The sequence below is a fragment of the Dromaius novaehollandiae genome, chromosome 7, assembly GCF_036370855.1.
Source record: "Dromaius novaehollandiae isolate bDroNov1 chromosome 7, bDroNov1.hap1, whole genome shotgun sequence".
Classification (NCBI taxonomy): domain Eukaryota; kingdom Metazoa; phylum Chordata; class Aves; order Casuariiformes; family Dromaiidae; genus Dromaius; species Dromaius novaehollandiae.
In genome coordinates this window covers 5,763,879-5,779,037 of record NC_088104.1, presented here as the reverse complement: position 1 = coordinate 5,779,037, position 15,159 = coordinate 5,763,879, and the positions used below count along the sequence as shown (strand labels likewise).

The window sequence follows — 15,159 nt, the reverse complement described above, 5'->3', positions numbered from 1 at the left end:
AATGAGCATCTGATACAAACTCAAAGCTTTTGCTGCCAAAATAGAGTATCTTTTATTTTCAACAGGCTTTACTTTATTAAAAGTGTAATGTTTTTCACTGCTGTAGAAATGTCTTTGTGATTAAAGATGTTCTTACATATTTAACAGCATGCCGTAAGATCTGCAGTCAATGCTTGTACGAGTCTGCTGATAAAGAACTGTCCAAAAATAAAAACACAGCTGAACTTGAGCTGCTTTAAGTGATGCTCTGGAGAAGGAGGAATTGTACCAAAGATGACTTTTCCTGCAGGAACCTGCCCTGGATTTGATATGTCCCCTGCCTGGGTCAGGATGTAGAGTTCATTCAGTTCATGTGTTTCCAGTCAAGCAACAACACATGCATAATGATTAACTTGTGTACCTCGCCGCTGGATCTCAGGGCTGTCATTGAAACGGTTTTCAATACCTGGGAACACAGTACACCATATATCATCCAATAACTATACGCAGGAAGCTGCAATGGATCTCGATCCTTCTTTTTCATCAACTGCTGTGAGTAAGCAATATTCTCCTCTCCCCTCATGCACCAGTCATTGTTTTTAATGGTTATATATTTTTTAAACAATCACTGAGACTATTATTTGAGTAGCACAAGTTAATCCCACCCTGACCTTGCTCAGTTTTGGAATACAGATTGGGTATGTGAGCTGTAGTTCTGGCTGTCCATCACCAGTTTGCTTCCACAGGTTTCTGAAATATTAATTACTGCAAGCATAGTTGTATATTTAATGTATCTTTCCACTAAATAGGTGTCTGTGCTCTTGGATATTTTTATTTCTTTGCAATATCTGTAAGAATAATTCCCAGTGTAGCCCCAATTAGTGTTAACATCCTGCCACCAACTAAACAGCCCTCAAGTACCCCTGTTTATCAAAAGCATACTATGCACAGAGGAAAATCCCAATCAAGACACCAATCAAGTGAAAATAGAGAAAATAACTAATCATATTTTCCAAGTAGAGAAAAGCCTTAATTTTCTGTAAAACAACTTGCAAAAACTAAACCAAAAGTCAGTTGAAGTCCAGAGATTAATAATAAACCCATAAAAGATTTGACCCTGAAGTTTTAGGTCATTAGGTGAGAATTATTTATGCTGTACTCTGCTCTAACCTTTCTTCCCTTCTGTCAAAAATAGCAGATCTAAAGGAGTGGTCTGTAATCTTTAAAACAAAAATCCTCCAGCAATTTACCCAGTCTTATAGAGCTTACTATTCAAAACATTCAACAAAAGCATTTGCCAAGTGAAACTAAAGAACTTTTTCTTTCCCAAATATATGAATAATTAGTGCAGAATAAAAGTGTCAGTTTAAAGGTTTTTTTGGAACACTTCCAGTAGTAATCAATATTTATGCACTCCTTACAAACCAAAGATGCTAAGTGATATCTCTAGTCTGGGATAGGTAAAACTGGGACAAGATGAACATATATGAAGCTTGTTTTTTCCTGTTACGCCCCTCCCCTCACCCCTGATACTAAGCCATCATCTCCTCTGGTTTGCTCCAGGGAATGGCCTGCATGATTTTCCTCCTTCCTTTCAACTGCATGTTCCTATGTGCCAATGGTGAACTCTAAAATATCTGAAAATCTGAAGGCATGTTTTCCTCCGCCCAGATAAGAGATGGGTGAACTGGGTGTTCAGAAGTGCCAGGTTAAGCAAACCTGAGGGCGTTTGGGAGTGAAAATGCAGGTTCTGCCACTTGATGTTAAGGGCTCCTTTGAGTATTTGGTGGTAATAGACTATGTCACAGGACAGACATGATACTGAGTCACAGCCAAGAGCAGGAGACACGTGGAAAACTTCATGTGTCTTATTAGCCTTCCCAGCCAGCATTTCACTACGGACGCTGGTGCAATAAATTCCCAGACTTCTGCAGAATGTTTCTGTTCCATCCAGCATTTGTTCATTTTAGTTTTCAAATCAGTAAACTCACGTTTCTCCTCCATCTGCCTCTGAAGTTTCTATAGGCTTATTGATGGCAATGCTCACCACAATGAAACCTTATGTGTATATTGCCAAATACTTGTGGAGCGTACCAGTGGGACTGTGTGGCATTAGTATAGGAGCCTGTTTCTGCAAGTCATACCAATAAAGTGAGGGAATGGGGGTGTCTGTTGTGGCTTGTGCCTGAAGAAAAGGCACCAACTCCACAAATATATACTAGTGTGCAGAGAATTCTTAATTTTTCATGTAAAGGTGTCTTACTGTATCAATGATGTATTATCTGTCTCAGCAATAAAAAGCTATACGGCCTTAGACATAAATGGCCTGAAGAAATTGGCTGCTCTTTTAGCTGGCAGACGCAGAACTGGTGGCTTCTTCTCAGTGAGCATTTGCTCTACTGTTTCCAGAGGTCCAAAGACCAATAAAGAGGCAACCTTTATTTTATCTGTCTTTTCTGCTGCCTTGTTTCTGTGGGGATTTTTCTTTAACCTTCATCTAATGGTACCAATGCTGAATGCAGATGAGCCAATGCTTGGTGTATATCTGGATGATTAATTTCAGATAACTAACTTAAGTCCTAAGTACACATTCTGGATTTTTGTGGATATTTTGCACAACGGGTCTCTTCACGCTTCAGCTCCTGGCCAGAAGTAAACACAGAGGCTGCAGTTAGTTCTGAATTGGTATCTTAGCTGCTTTTTGGTGAGGGGAAGTTTACCCCTGGAGAACTTAGCATTATTTTATTCAAGTATATAAAGATTGATGCAAGACAAGTGTTTGGTTTAATCATTACTTGTAAAGTCAGATAGCAAGCATAGGAGCAGCAGCAGAATTATGTTTTGAAGGGTGTTTGAATCCCTATGCAAAACACAGGTGGAAAACCTTGCTAATTAATGCCTACAAAGTATTTACTTATTATATCTGTCTCCAAAGACTGTGCATTTTCATTTTGCTTTGTAGTTCTGGCTCTGACTCTAAGAAGGAAGGGAAAATGTGCTCTTTATGGCTAAAAGTGCTTTTCTAAAGTGGATATTTAGTGGTGCTCTTGACAGGAACTTATTCATCCAGAGAAAGTCAATAGGACAACCGCAACAGAACCAGCAGGATCCTTGCACTCAATACTAATGGCAATGAAGCTTAGTTTGGAAAAGCAAAAGCACAAAGAAACCTCTATAATATTAGAGGTTACTTTCTCTTTAGTCTTGAATTTTGCATTTTGTCTTTTCTGCGTCTTTCTTGCCTGCATCTTTATATGGTAAAAGCAAAAAGGATGGCAGCGGGGGGAAGAGTAACAAGTGTAGAAAAAGCTGAAGCAGGTCACAATTACGGTTGCTGACAAGTACAATGGACGGTTAATGGGGCACTTTCATTAGGCAGCTATGTATATTGAGTGTATTTCTCAATCTGCAAAAAGAAGCTTGAGGTGCATGAAGAAAACTTTTTTTAATAGTCTTATCAACTCCTATTGAAGAAAAGAAGGGCAAGAAAATTAGGTTTCCTTTTCCCCTCCCTTTCGGTTAGTAATGACTCAGTTTATACCTTCAGGGTCGGAGTCCAGGCATGCAGGAAGGATACCAAAAGCAGAGCTCTGCTCTTTTTCCGTGGGCTTGCAGCAGCAGGGCAGTGCTTTCCTTTGAGAGCACAGCCCTAAATGCGAGCTCTTCCTGTGGTCTGCCTGTCGGTGGCAAAATTTAAACATCAGGAGCCTGTGAGGAAGCACAGGGTCCGAAATCAATTCTGCAGTCATATGGCTCAGGAGACTGTATTTCTCTGAAAGAGGTAAACAACTTTGCCTGCAGTGGGGCTGCTGCGGCTGGGAAGTCCTCTGTGTAGAGCAATGAAGGGTTCTGGAGCTTTTTTTTAACAAAAAATAAAATAAAACTCCAGCACTCACCTATCTATACTGTCTATTCCCATGTGTTTCTTTTTATGGCTTCTGCAAGGGGAGCCTAGAGCCAGGTTTCTGCCTGTTTTATGGTGGGCTGCAGAGGCTCCTCCACCCTCCAAACCCCCTCGGATCTGCTCGCCTCTTGCTGCACAGGGACTCATTAGACGTAATAGTCCCATGCAAGGACAGTTGGCCTATAAATATAACTCCTAGTAATGATTTCTGACGTATTTCTAGTGAGCTTGCCCTCCAGGAGGAGGTGAAATGGTCTGATGCTCCCAGGGGAGAGGTGGAGTTGCCCCTTGGAGCTGAAGAGAGGGGAAAGGCAGGCAGGAGCGAGCTGAGGGCTGGAGCTGGCAAGCCCGGTGCTCCACCACCAAGGGAATGGTTTTCTTAGCAACACCACTGCTCTGGAGGGCTCCAACCGGGTGCAAAGCATCTGGTTGAAATTTACTGCAGGGAATGGAAGCAGTGCAAACCGTGGCAGGTGCAATGTGTGGGCAGAAGAGCCGGTGCCAGGGGTGGAAGGTGATGTGAAGTGTTTTTGAGTTGCTGGGACCATCTTCTGTGCATGTGAAGAAAAGAGTTTTGGGAAGTGAGAGATGGGTGAAGATGGCATGGCCAAACTTGGAAGGCACAAAAATCAGAACAAAATGCATTGCCGGGGTTTACAGCTTAGGAAAAACACAAAACTTCTGCGAATAGAACATTTCTTTGAAAAATGTCCTGCTACAGAAAGTTTTTTTTTTAAAAAATGTTTAGCTAGGAGAGGGATGTCTTCTCTTCTACTGAAACCGGCAAATTCTTGGTGATGGTAGTTGCTAACTGGCTTACTGTGTTTCTACTACTGACTTAATTATTATATCAAGGTGGTAAATTAACACCCCACCCCCAGGATCTTAAGCGAAATATAATTCTTTACAATAATGCTAGGTCCAGTGGCAAAAGAACCACTATTAATATTGAGGGCTGCTTTCCCATCAGGGTGGTTGCTTGAAAATTTGCCAGCTAGAGGTCTTTTTGTAAGGCTCTTAATTAACTTAGTTTATACTTAATCAACTAGGTTATTTTCAGTGCAGTATATTTTTCATATTTGAAAACTTCTATTCTTGTATTGAAATAAGATGCCCATTTCTGAATTTGAATTTTTAAGCCATCATTTAGATGCCTAAGAGTCCATTCTAGATACCAAAAGCAAATGTCAATTTGATAGTCGTGTGCTTTCCTCTGTGCTTAAGATTCCTCAGCTGTAACATAACTATACTATAGCTTTATCTTAAAGGGGTGTTGCAAGATTTATTTCCGTAAGAAACGTGCTTTGAGATGCTTGTGTAGCTCTGCAAGTATGAAACACTATTGCAAGGAGAACTTCAAAACTTCCAATTTTTGTCTGAAGTCCTGAATCTTCAATACTGGACTTGAAATCTTATGGCAACCTCCTTTCAGGCAGTATTCCCATCAGATTCACCTTTTGTGAACGTACTGTGGTGAATAGACAATGTCTGCAGTGAAATGCAACTCAAAGCCAAGCATGTCTTTGTTTGTTTTGCTTTTGGTCTCTTGGATATTGCTGCTCGAATCAGAGGACTGGTAGAAAGAGAGCTTCCTTGACCTGTGAAAGAGACTCTAATAAAGACCCTTTGAGTATTCGTTGGACCAAACTCAAGCTCTCCAGGAATTATGAGATTGTAGGATAATTCATTTCATTTCTTTAGGCACCTACCTTTAAGTATGAAAGGAAAGAGGTTTTGTAATGAAGTCTGTTGTCCTAAGTTAAAACCATATGTGCTTAGATAAACATAAGTGATTGGGGAAATTCCCATGAGTTACCGAAAGTCAAAAGAAAAGGTGTGAGGGCACTGACTGACCATCATCCTGATGAATGCGAGTTAGCATTTCCGACCGAGGGACGTAAGGAGTAAGTCGTGCATGCAGGGATGCTCGGATGGAGTTGCCCATGCTCCCCCCTGCCTTGCTGCCTCGGGACTGCCCGGAGGCTTTGCCGTGCTTTCGGGGCTGGCAGTGCAGCAGGGAGTCTCTTAGATGGTTGGGATCCAGTTTAATGCATTAAAACCAACACTGGATTCCACCCGTCTGCATTAAGATAAGCTCTGCAAATCCTAAAATATCAATGAGAACTGCATCAAGTAAAACTATGCAATTGCATAAAACAGCAGATTATGAGCTAGCCAGTGCATACAGCTCATACCTGAATGGTTTCAAGGTGTGTCTCTCTGAGCAAACTGTAAAAATGGAAGCACTGATTCTGAAAGATCTTTAGAGTGACTATGTTGTCTCCCTTTCCTAATAGCAGGAGCTTTGTAAACAATGGATGCTTTGATTTTTCATTGAGGGAGGAAAAAAAAATACTAGTGAGGCTCTGTACTTCACAACCTTACTGCTGATAACATGATGATAACTACTCCTGTACACCATCCCTAAATTGGAAGGAAGCATCATGTTCCTTATTCTCCTCAAAGGACCTAGAACGGATTGGTCATATGTAGATATACATGTATATATGGTGCTGTTAGTTTCTGTACCATAACATGGATCCGATATTCTTTACTTGGCTTTGTTGTGTTCTTTATAGGCTGATTGGACCAGATGCCTTTAGAAAGGAAGGGAGAAAAGCTGGAGTGAAGTGGTACCCTTGCAGCTGTGGTAACGCTGAGCTCTTGTGTGTCACTGTTGTGTAAAGCAGAGCTTGGGTTTTGCTTCCTGGTGAAGGTCAAGTGGTGCCTTTCTGCCCTCTTGCCCACCTGTGCAGCATTTGGACATTGCTTTACGAGCGTGGGACTAGGGAATGTTGTGGCAAGGGGATGGGGAAGAACATGAGAGAAACTTGGCTTTCAGAGTCAAATGCTACATGCATGCAAGTTACTGAGATGCTGGCCTTGGTTTGCATGGTGCAATGCCAACATGAGGTCCCCCTGCCCAAATCACTGCTCAGAAGTTGCGGTCCCTGGCCTCGACCTCTTCCCAAGGGGCCTCATGCTCATGGAGGCACCGTGGCAGCCATGTGCCAGGGTGGCTGGAAACTCCTCTCCCACCCGGCTGCTGCTTGCTGGCCGGGACTGAGCTCTGGACGAAGACAAGAAGATGACTTTCATAAAGCTTTTAGTGTGACTGCTCATTGTGTCGTAGTATGATAGATTGGTACAGCAGAATTAAGAAATAATTTATTATAATCTTCATCAATTTAAAGTCTCCATTTGATTTAATGAATTGAGAGTTTATCGGAAAAGCTTTTATCCACAGTCAGTGACTTGAATTCTCTTGGCCTGGCTTCTGGAGAAGAGACACTTAGATAACTGGGCAAAGACCAGGAAAAGTGGTCCAGGTCAATTCTTGTTTGCATTTCTAACTAGGGGAAGTGGCAGGCAGGGTTGTTGTCTAATGTGTGTACATGTCTATTTATCTTCTGGGTAATGATTTTTTTAAAGTGTTATGGTCTAGGAATAGCATGACCTCTTAGGGAGGTATCTGCGTTGGAGGAGCTGGAAGATGCATGTTCAATTCCTGTCTTTCCTCTGACTTACTAGATAATCTTCTAGACAATCTTGGGCAAATGACTTTGTTTCTGTTAACCTATTTCCCATCAATACAATGGGGACATTTTCCCTTTTTTCTTAAAGACTGTATGATGTAAAGAAAAATTAAAAAGGATTTTGAAATAACTTTCATGTCAAGGGTAAGTGAGTTTTGGGGAGCATGTCAGTAGACAGACCTGGTACAGGAGACCCACATATTTCAGAAAATGCTTTGTCTATATCAATTATGCAAGGTCTATGTAATACTTTAAATAAGATTAGCTCTAAATTTCAATATAAATTAACCTTCTTAATTCAAATTTAGTAGCTTCAATTTTTATATAGTGGCACCAAGGTATCTGAGATTAGAAAGAGAAAAAAAAAAAAACAACCTTCAGGTGCTGAATTACTGGTTTATTTTTAAGTTAACTGTTCATTGTGTGCAATTGCTTTTATTTTGAGTAGCCTCCCAAAGAAAATAGCAAGCAAATACAGAGCAAAAGTAGAATAACATTAAGATATGCCATAAATGTCAATTCATGGTGTGTGTGTGTATATATGTGTATATGTATATATAAAAATGTTATAAGAAAGTAGAAGACCCTCAGCATGAATGTTTACATCTTATGTTGTGTAACCCCCTTTTTGTATGCAGATTTCAAGATACTGGATGAAAAATGTTTTTTTCTTAAATATACCTTAGCCTTCTCAAAGGATTTTTATTAATTTTACTTCTCAGATGGGATCTGAGATGGTTTACATTTTCACTGTGTAGTGTAACTCCACACATTCAACAGTACGTTAATTGTAAAGAGTTCTGCTGCACAGTGAATTTCTCGTGGACTTCTAATCAGCTCTTAGAATCGTGATTATTTTTTTGTTAAGGTCTTGCTCTATTACTGGATTTTGTTATTTCCTGGACTAATGCGTTCCTTTTCAAAGATGTATCATGAAACTCCCTGTTCTTGGTTGTGCAACTGAAGGGAAATAGATGAGGGAAATGTGTTTTCCCTCATCAAAGATGGGATAAATTTCCATCCTCTTGTTTGCACTACGGGTCTATGTTCCATATTTTATGCATCAATCTCTCACCAAAATCTCTAGAGAATAGCACAAGTGCAGAATATGCAGGAGAAATCCAAACTGCATTTGAATGCAGATTAGAGAGATTTACACTTGTCTTGGGCAGTGTTAGTGATGCCAAATTTAGCAATGATTTTGGGATAGTGCTACTGATTCCTCTGTCTCTCCCAGTATAAAATATATTTGGTATTAACATTCTTTGCCATTTCTGATGATTGCTACTTAACACATTAAGCAAAGTTAAATGTTTTTCTTTATGCCTAGGAGAGAGGATCCTGTTTAAATTTGAACAGTCTTTCATTCTTTAATAGCTCTCATGAAAATGCTTAACACAAATTTTCATGTCACAGAAAAGCCCAATTTAAAGCTAGAACACAGCTTACTGGAGTGTAGCACACAGGTGCTTTCTGAAGTTTGGGAAAAACAGAGCTCTTTCAATAGCTCACACACGAGCTGTCCTGTAGGACCATACGCTGCCATGGAAGTGAGCTGGAAAGAGCCTGATCAAAAGCTTGCTTTGGCCGTGGAGGAAGGGTAATGACGGTGAGAAAGAAGAGATGGGAGGGAACAGAGCCTGGGAAAATAGCAAATGACATTTGGCTGGTTATGCTAAAACTCTTATTCGAATCTGTTTGCTTTTATTAATGAAATATGATATAATCTTCCATCTCTATTTTTTATATGCATGTGTGCATGTATTTATAGATGTATGTATATATTGCCTCCTGACTAATTTCCCAAAGAAGAAAAACCTTCCTCATGTTATAGAAAAGATTTATAATGTTTTTGCAAGAGAACTTGTGCAATAAGATTGAAATCAATGCATCCTCAGGCTCTGCCTTCCTTCTGAATAAAGTACCCAGTGACCTCCCAGTAGGCGCTGGGACCTCCCACGCTCCCAGTCTTGGGAGAAACTGTAAACTTACAGTGAAGTGAAGGAATCTGAGTTCTGGGGTGCCAGTTACTGCCATCAGTAGTCCTAAGTGCTGAGCAGTTTATTCATAATTCCAGCATTAAACCTTACATGAAGGGAGCACTGTACTGTACATCAAAACCCTAAGGGATAGAAATCAAAGAAATTTTTCATGGAACTATGAAGCATTTGATATGACAAATACTTCATAAAATTAGAAAACCCTTATCACTTAAAAGATGAATCACACTGAGTTGTAACTGCCCTGCTGTGCTTTGCATTCTGTCTGCTGATATCTAGTATTTCAAGTGCATATATATCATCAACCTTCTTATCTGTACTTCATAATTTTTTTTGGCCTTATGAAATTTTTGCTGATCACTCATCTTTAAATTTAGTTTTGAAAGTGTTCAGTCGTTAACTTATAGTTTGCTTAAGGAAACATTTAGGCTTAAACTGCTGTTCTGGGATTTTGGGGGGGGGTATAAAAAGGAAAATTTTACGTACTGTCTTTTGCTCTAAAAACACCAGGGAGAACAGATCTCTGGCACAGTCCACACACATAAGAAAAGATACTATTTTTTCTCAGTAATTTATCACCTTCTGCATGATGGAAAGCCTAGTTTTCCAAGAGAAATATCAGGAAAATAAATACCCTGAAACAAACTCATATTCAATACAGGTAAGAAACTCGATGACCGAAAGACAAGCTTGTTTCCTGTGTTTCTGATGGACCTTGGTCTGCTTGTTACAAATTCCAGTGGGGATGCTAAGATATGACCCTGCTATGTAATTATTATTTAGTTTATGGTTGGGTTTGGGCGGGGGGAGATATTGTTCCATGAAAAATCTGTTTAGACATTTCATAACACATCCCAAATGAGCACCATTTTCTAGCATGTTTTCAACCAAGCAAAATGTGATATGTCATCGTGACTTTGTAACAGAGAACCATATTTTTAAACAGATGTCATTTTTCTTATGATTACTATATTCCATTATGAATCACCTCCATCGGAGAGGGGAAAAAAACCCCCCCAGCCATCTCTAAATGTACAAAACCTCATACCTGGAGTACGCTGTGTTCTGGAAACAGTAATAACGGGGCACAGTAGTCCTCCTGTGCCAGCCTCACCTGCCAGCAGCTCTTTAGAGAAGAAATGCTGGGGTCTTGGAAGATATCGCTAACTATTACAGATGTGAATTTCTATATCCAAAGCAGCATGCTTTCAAGCCAATAAAGCCCTTCAGTATAAACAAACATAATTGACAGCACTGGCTATCGAGTGATCTATAAAGTACTGTTTCATATAAGATGGCAGTGGAGATTTAATAGGCAACAGAAAGTTGCTATAAAATGCCATAATGTTGCACATCAGAGAGCTGCTAATTAGAATTGTCAATCAGCTTGATCACTACCTCATAAACCACCTAAGACTTTGCTGCATCCAAGCAATTGTGTTATCTTAAGGGTACAGGAAAATGCAGCTTTCGGCTCCTAGCTGTCAGCAAGATTTCGCTGCGCAAAGGTCTGTTCCCTCACTCCGTCTGTTCAACAGCCCTTCTGAGGACACCTGTGCTGTTGCAAGCTTCAGGGATTGCTGTTATAAAGGAAGGCTGTATTGTTGTTAAAAAGGTCATTTTTTTAATTGTTACACAAATAAGTTATAGCATCATGTTCATTTCCCCATTCTTATTTTATATATAAATATGTACAGAGAAGGTGTTAATGGAGAAGTCCATCCCACTCTCTGTGGATATTTCTTCCCTATAGACTGTATTTTGCTTCCTCTCTTTGGTCCTTTTAGTTTTGTGCAGCATTTTATGAAGAAATTGTGCGGTCTGCTGGAGCTTTCTGCTCCTGAGAGCAGCTGCATATCAATGCCTAAACAGCGTGATTGCTTGCATAGTACTTTGGATCACTAGGGATAAAAGAAATCTATGTAAGAGGAGAAATAAATATTATCAATCTTGAGAAATGCCTATAGGAAGCACAAGTGTGAGGAAGATAGGTGCTCCTCAGTGAATGGAAATGTAGGAAACTAAATGGTCACCTTACAGAACAGCCAGTATCTCCAGAAGGGAAGCTTGATAATGCACGTGGATGCTTTTAATTTCAGGAGTAAATGATCATAGAGTCACTGTTTTAGTTCCATTCAGAAGTTTGAGGAATCACTAAGAAAGGCCAGATGGCTCCAAGTACTGAGAGTAATGGAAAAAGTATCACAGCTTCCCTGGAAGTAATTTTCTTTCCACTGCGGTGTCAGGGATCTGTTCCCAGTAAGCTGCAGTGTGTTTGCTGGTGAGGTTAAATGAATCCCTTTTATTGCAACAGGCAGAGGAATATTAATGCAACCAGTTACTGTGTCTATTGCTCAAAAGCTTATGCAAGGGAGAAGAGCCTCTCAAAATCTTTCAAAAGCATTTGCTTGTGGTTTTTGTTACTTTTAAGATAAGCTGAAGCCTACTTTTATCCTAGATTATCAAGGGCCTACTGTTAAAGTGTTCTTTCTTTTTTGAATCGAGATTCATCTGGTTCTCTATAAACCTCCTGTGGTGCCCTGAAGCAGGAACGAGCCTCCCCGACCACCTACTGATGCCCAGACAGAAACTTGTTAAAGTTTCCTGGGGGAGATTGAGGGAGGCGATGCTGCATAGCTACTGAAGGGCACCAAGTTTGGGAGTAATTCCGAATCGGTAAATTACTGTGACTTTGCTTTAAACTTGTGGTGGCTTGGGAAACCTTGGGGCAGTTAAGGCAGGGTTAGCCAATTGTCTATAAAATGTAACAGAAGAAGATTCACTGCCAGGGTCTGTTATAGGATAAAGGATTGCTGAGGAATTGGGCTGGGCAGCAGGTCTCTGGTACCACCTCATGCCCCAAAGTGGGACCAGCTCTGGGCCTGGACTCGGTTGCTCTGGGCTTTATCCCCTGGGGCTGGGAAACCCCCAAGGATGGAGATGGCGTGACACCTCTGGGCAGGCTGCTCCCTGGCTTGGCTATCCTCGTGGGGGAAAAAGGTTTTCCTTATATCTAGCCTGAATCTCTCTTGTTCCGTTTTATTTGAGAAATTACTGTGATAAATGAAAAGGTGATGGTGATAGTGAAGTGAGTCATTCATGACTGAAAATAAAATCACCTTGGGGTATTGTGTTGAAGAAAGACGACAAAGCTCATCCAGATCAGATTTATTTTATAGCTGTTGTGGCTGGCCATGGGAAACAATGCCTTGTGCTTAGGGCTTGTACGCAGTGTTTTGCAAGGCAATTCTCAAACCGTAAGTGTTAGGAAGGTTAATTTAATACAGAATTAATGAAGACACTCTATAACTCATCCCTCCCTCATGTTAATCATTCAAAACATCTTTACTTGTTAACTGACTACTGTCAATTATCATCTCTAAGAGAAGCTGAATAGGTAATTTCTTGTATACTGATTCTTGTCAGTATTTTATAAAACAGACAGCATCTCATTCAGAAAGCTTGAGTTTGGAAGGTACAAAAAGCCCTGTTAGAACAGATGGTTTCTGTGATTGACGCCCTAATGCACAGTTTCAATTCTGTCTAGTCACTTTAACAGGAAAGTGTTTTAAGGATTCACCAGTTGGCTTGTCAAATTAACATCAGGCACCAGTTTGGGTGTAAAATCACAAGCATAAATCAGTTGGTGACCTGAGCGTGGAGGAAGTATCAGCTAAATGGGAGCTCGAGGACAAACCTTCGCTCTGCTCTGCAAGAGCACCGAGCAGAGAGGCTGGTCAGCTGGAGCGTGTGTCCCTCTTCCCTGGCGTCACGGGGCCCCTTGCCACCCTAAAATGAGATAGCAGCAGGGCTGAGATTTTGACTCCAGTTCATCCTTAACCCACACGCGCTTCAGAAAGCTCTGTTTAAGCTGAACTGATGTGAGTGGCGGAATAATGTCTTAAAATGGTGTATACATAGTTTAAGTCTGATAGGGAACAAACATCAGATCCTTCGCACTTTGTCTCCGTTGTTTTTTCTCAGGAAATTTTATTTCGTATGATACATATGTTTAGCTTAGCTGACATGCTGTTTAGGTTTTGTCATTTTTGTGTGAAGTCTTTAGCAGAGAGGAAAAATGAATAACAGAAAAGATATGGCAAACCAACCACCTGAGTTCACTGGAAAAACTGATTTGGCCGTTTACATGGTACAATTCTGCATTATGAATAGCGCCAGAAGGCTTCTCTGAACAGAATAAGACCTATAAGAAATTCTGCCTCTTAGGGAATGTGTTTTTCCAGTTCCTAGTAAATTTTTCAAAGGATATTTTTATACCAGTGATACATACCTGTTAGGAGAAAGGGTTGTAGAAAGTGGAGGAATAATTGAGTGGGGGGCAGAGGGGGAAGAAGGGAAAAGAGTAGGGATAGAGAAATGGTGACAGAGTGAATAAATAACAGGGAAAAGGAAAAGAGGATGAAAAAGGAGGAATATTATTTCTAGCAGCTGAGGATAAGGAGAACAAGGGCAGCAAATGGCAGGTTCAAAACACATGGTAAAATGTGTAGGTAAGCTCTGAAACTCCTGCTGCAGGATGGTAGGATCACTTGTACCATCTCAATTTCTTTTTCACAGTCACTATTACTTCCATATACTATGCATATTTAGCTTAAATATCTTTAGCAGAGAGGGAAAAAATAGAAAAGACACAGCAAATAGCTGCTGAGTGCAAGCAGAAGTTAGGCATTCATTGGAGAAAGATCCCCTGCAGGTAACTCACTACTTTGCCACCACCCTGGTTCAGCCCTGAGCCAGTGGGAGTGGGCTGGGGCGGCTCCGGCTTTTGGTGACTGCTGGGGATGGGATGTGATGTTTGGTGTCCTGGGTGCTCCGATCCTCTTGGGCTGCTCCTAGGTGAGGAGAGGAGATGGCAGTGAGAACTGGGCGAAGAGCCTGATCGGTGTCTGCTGAGGAGGAAAGTTGACAGGCCCTGAAAAGACGGGTGCAACAGCAGAGCCAGAAGATATCCAGAAGCCTAATGTCCATCCTCTTTTCTCTCCTTGCAGCATGGCAAGTTCCCCAGGCTTTTGGCTCCTTCCCTTCCTTGTGGTGAGATGGCTTCCCCTTACCGCCTTCTTAATGACATTGCTGAAACCCATCACTCTCCTTAAGTACACTTTTGTCCTTATGGCTCCCCAGGCAGGTATTATCTCTTACTGCTCACTATTTAGACTTAGTGTGCTCAAGTATAGTCCGTGCTAATCTCCTACGCTCCGAGGAATCCTTTATATATATCTAAAACATATGCAAGGATTTCTTTGGAAAGTTGCACGTGTTATCCATCTCGCTGAATTACATACTTTTATTCAAAAGTGTTCTGGACCGCAGGTTGCATGCCGACAGTCGTGTGAAGCAGTCGTTTGGAAGAAGAGTTACGTGGCCCTTCCCAGGACTTTGCTCATAACGTTCCTGCTCTCTCAGGCCCGCTTGCCTTCGTGGTGTGGGAGGGGTGGGCTCTCTGCTCCACGCGGCTTGGGGAAGGGATCCGCCAGGAGCACCTCGGTACTGCTGTCGCAGGAGGGTCCTGGGCTGCTGTTACCGCTGTATCCCCAGCGAGCGGGGAAGGGGAACGGACGCCCTTCCCCAACAAAACGCTAACCCGGACCGTTGACCTGGCACAGAGGTGTGAGATGGTCTGGGGAGGCGGCTGGTCTGGCCCTAGGTCAGGGAGTGAACAGGGCTCCATCTCTGATCTTCAGGATCATAATTTTCTTTCTTCTCTCTTACTGGACTAGTT

The 15,159-nt window shown here is 41.3% G+C and overlaps 1 long non-coding RNA gene across 5 annotated transcripts in view; it reads left to right on the top strand.

The window, feature by feature from the left end:
* The first annotated feature begins 432 nt into the window (after positions 1-432).
* Positions 433-15,159, top strand: part of LOC112997453 (uncharacterized) — a 33,765-nt gene continuing 19,038 nt past the window's right edge. For 4 of the 5 annotated variants that reach the window (XR_010389913.1, XR_010389916.1, XR_010389914.1 and 1 more), the window contains exon 1: positions 433-531. This is a non-coding gene — a long non-coding RNA (uncharacterized LOC112997453). Of the gene's footprint in view, positions 532-3,597; positions 3,761-15,159 lie in introns of those variants that run through there. The other variant, XR_010389915.1, reaches the window with a different exon arrangement.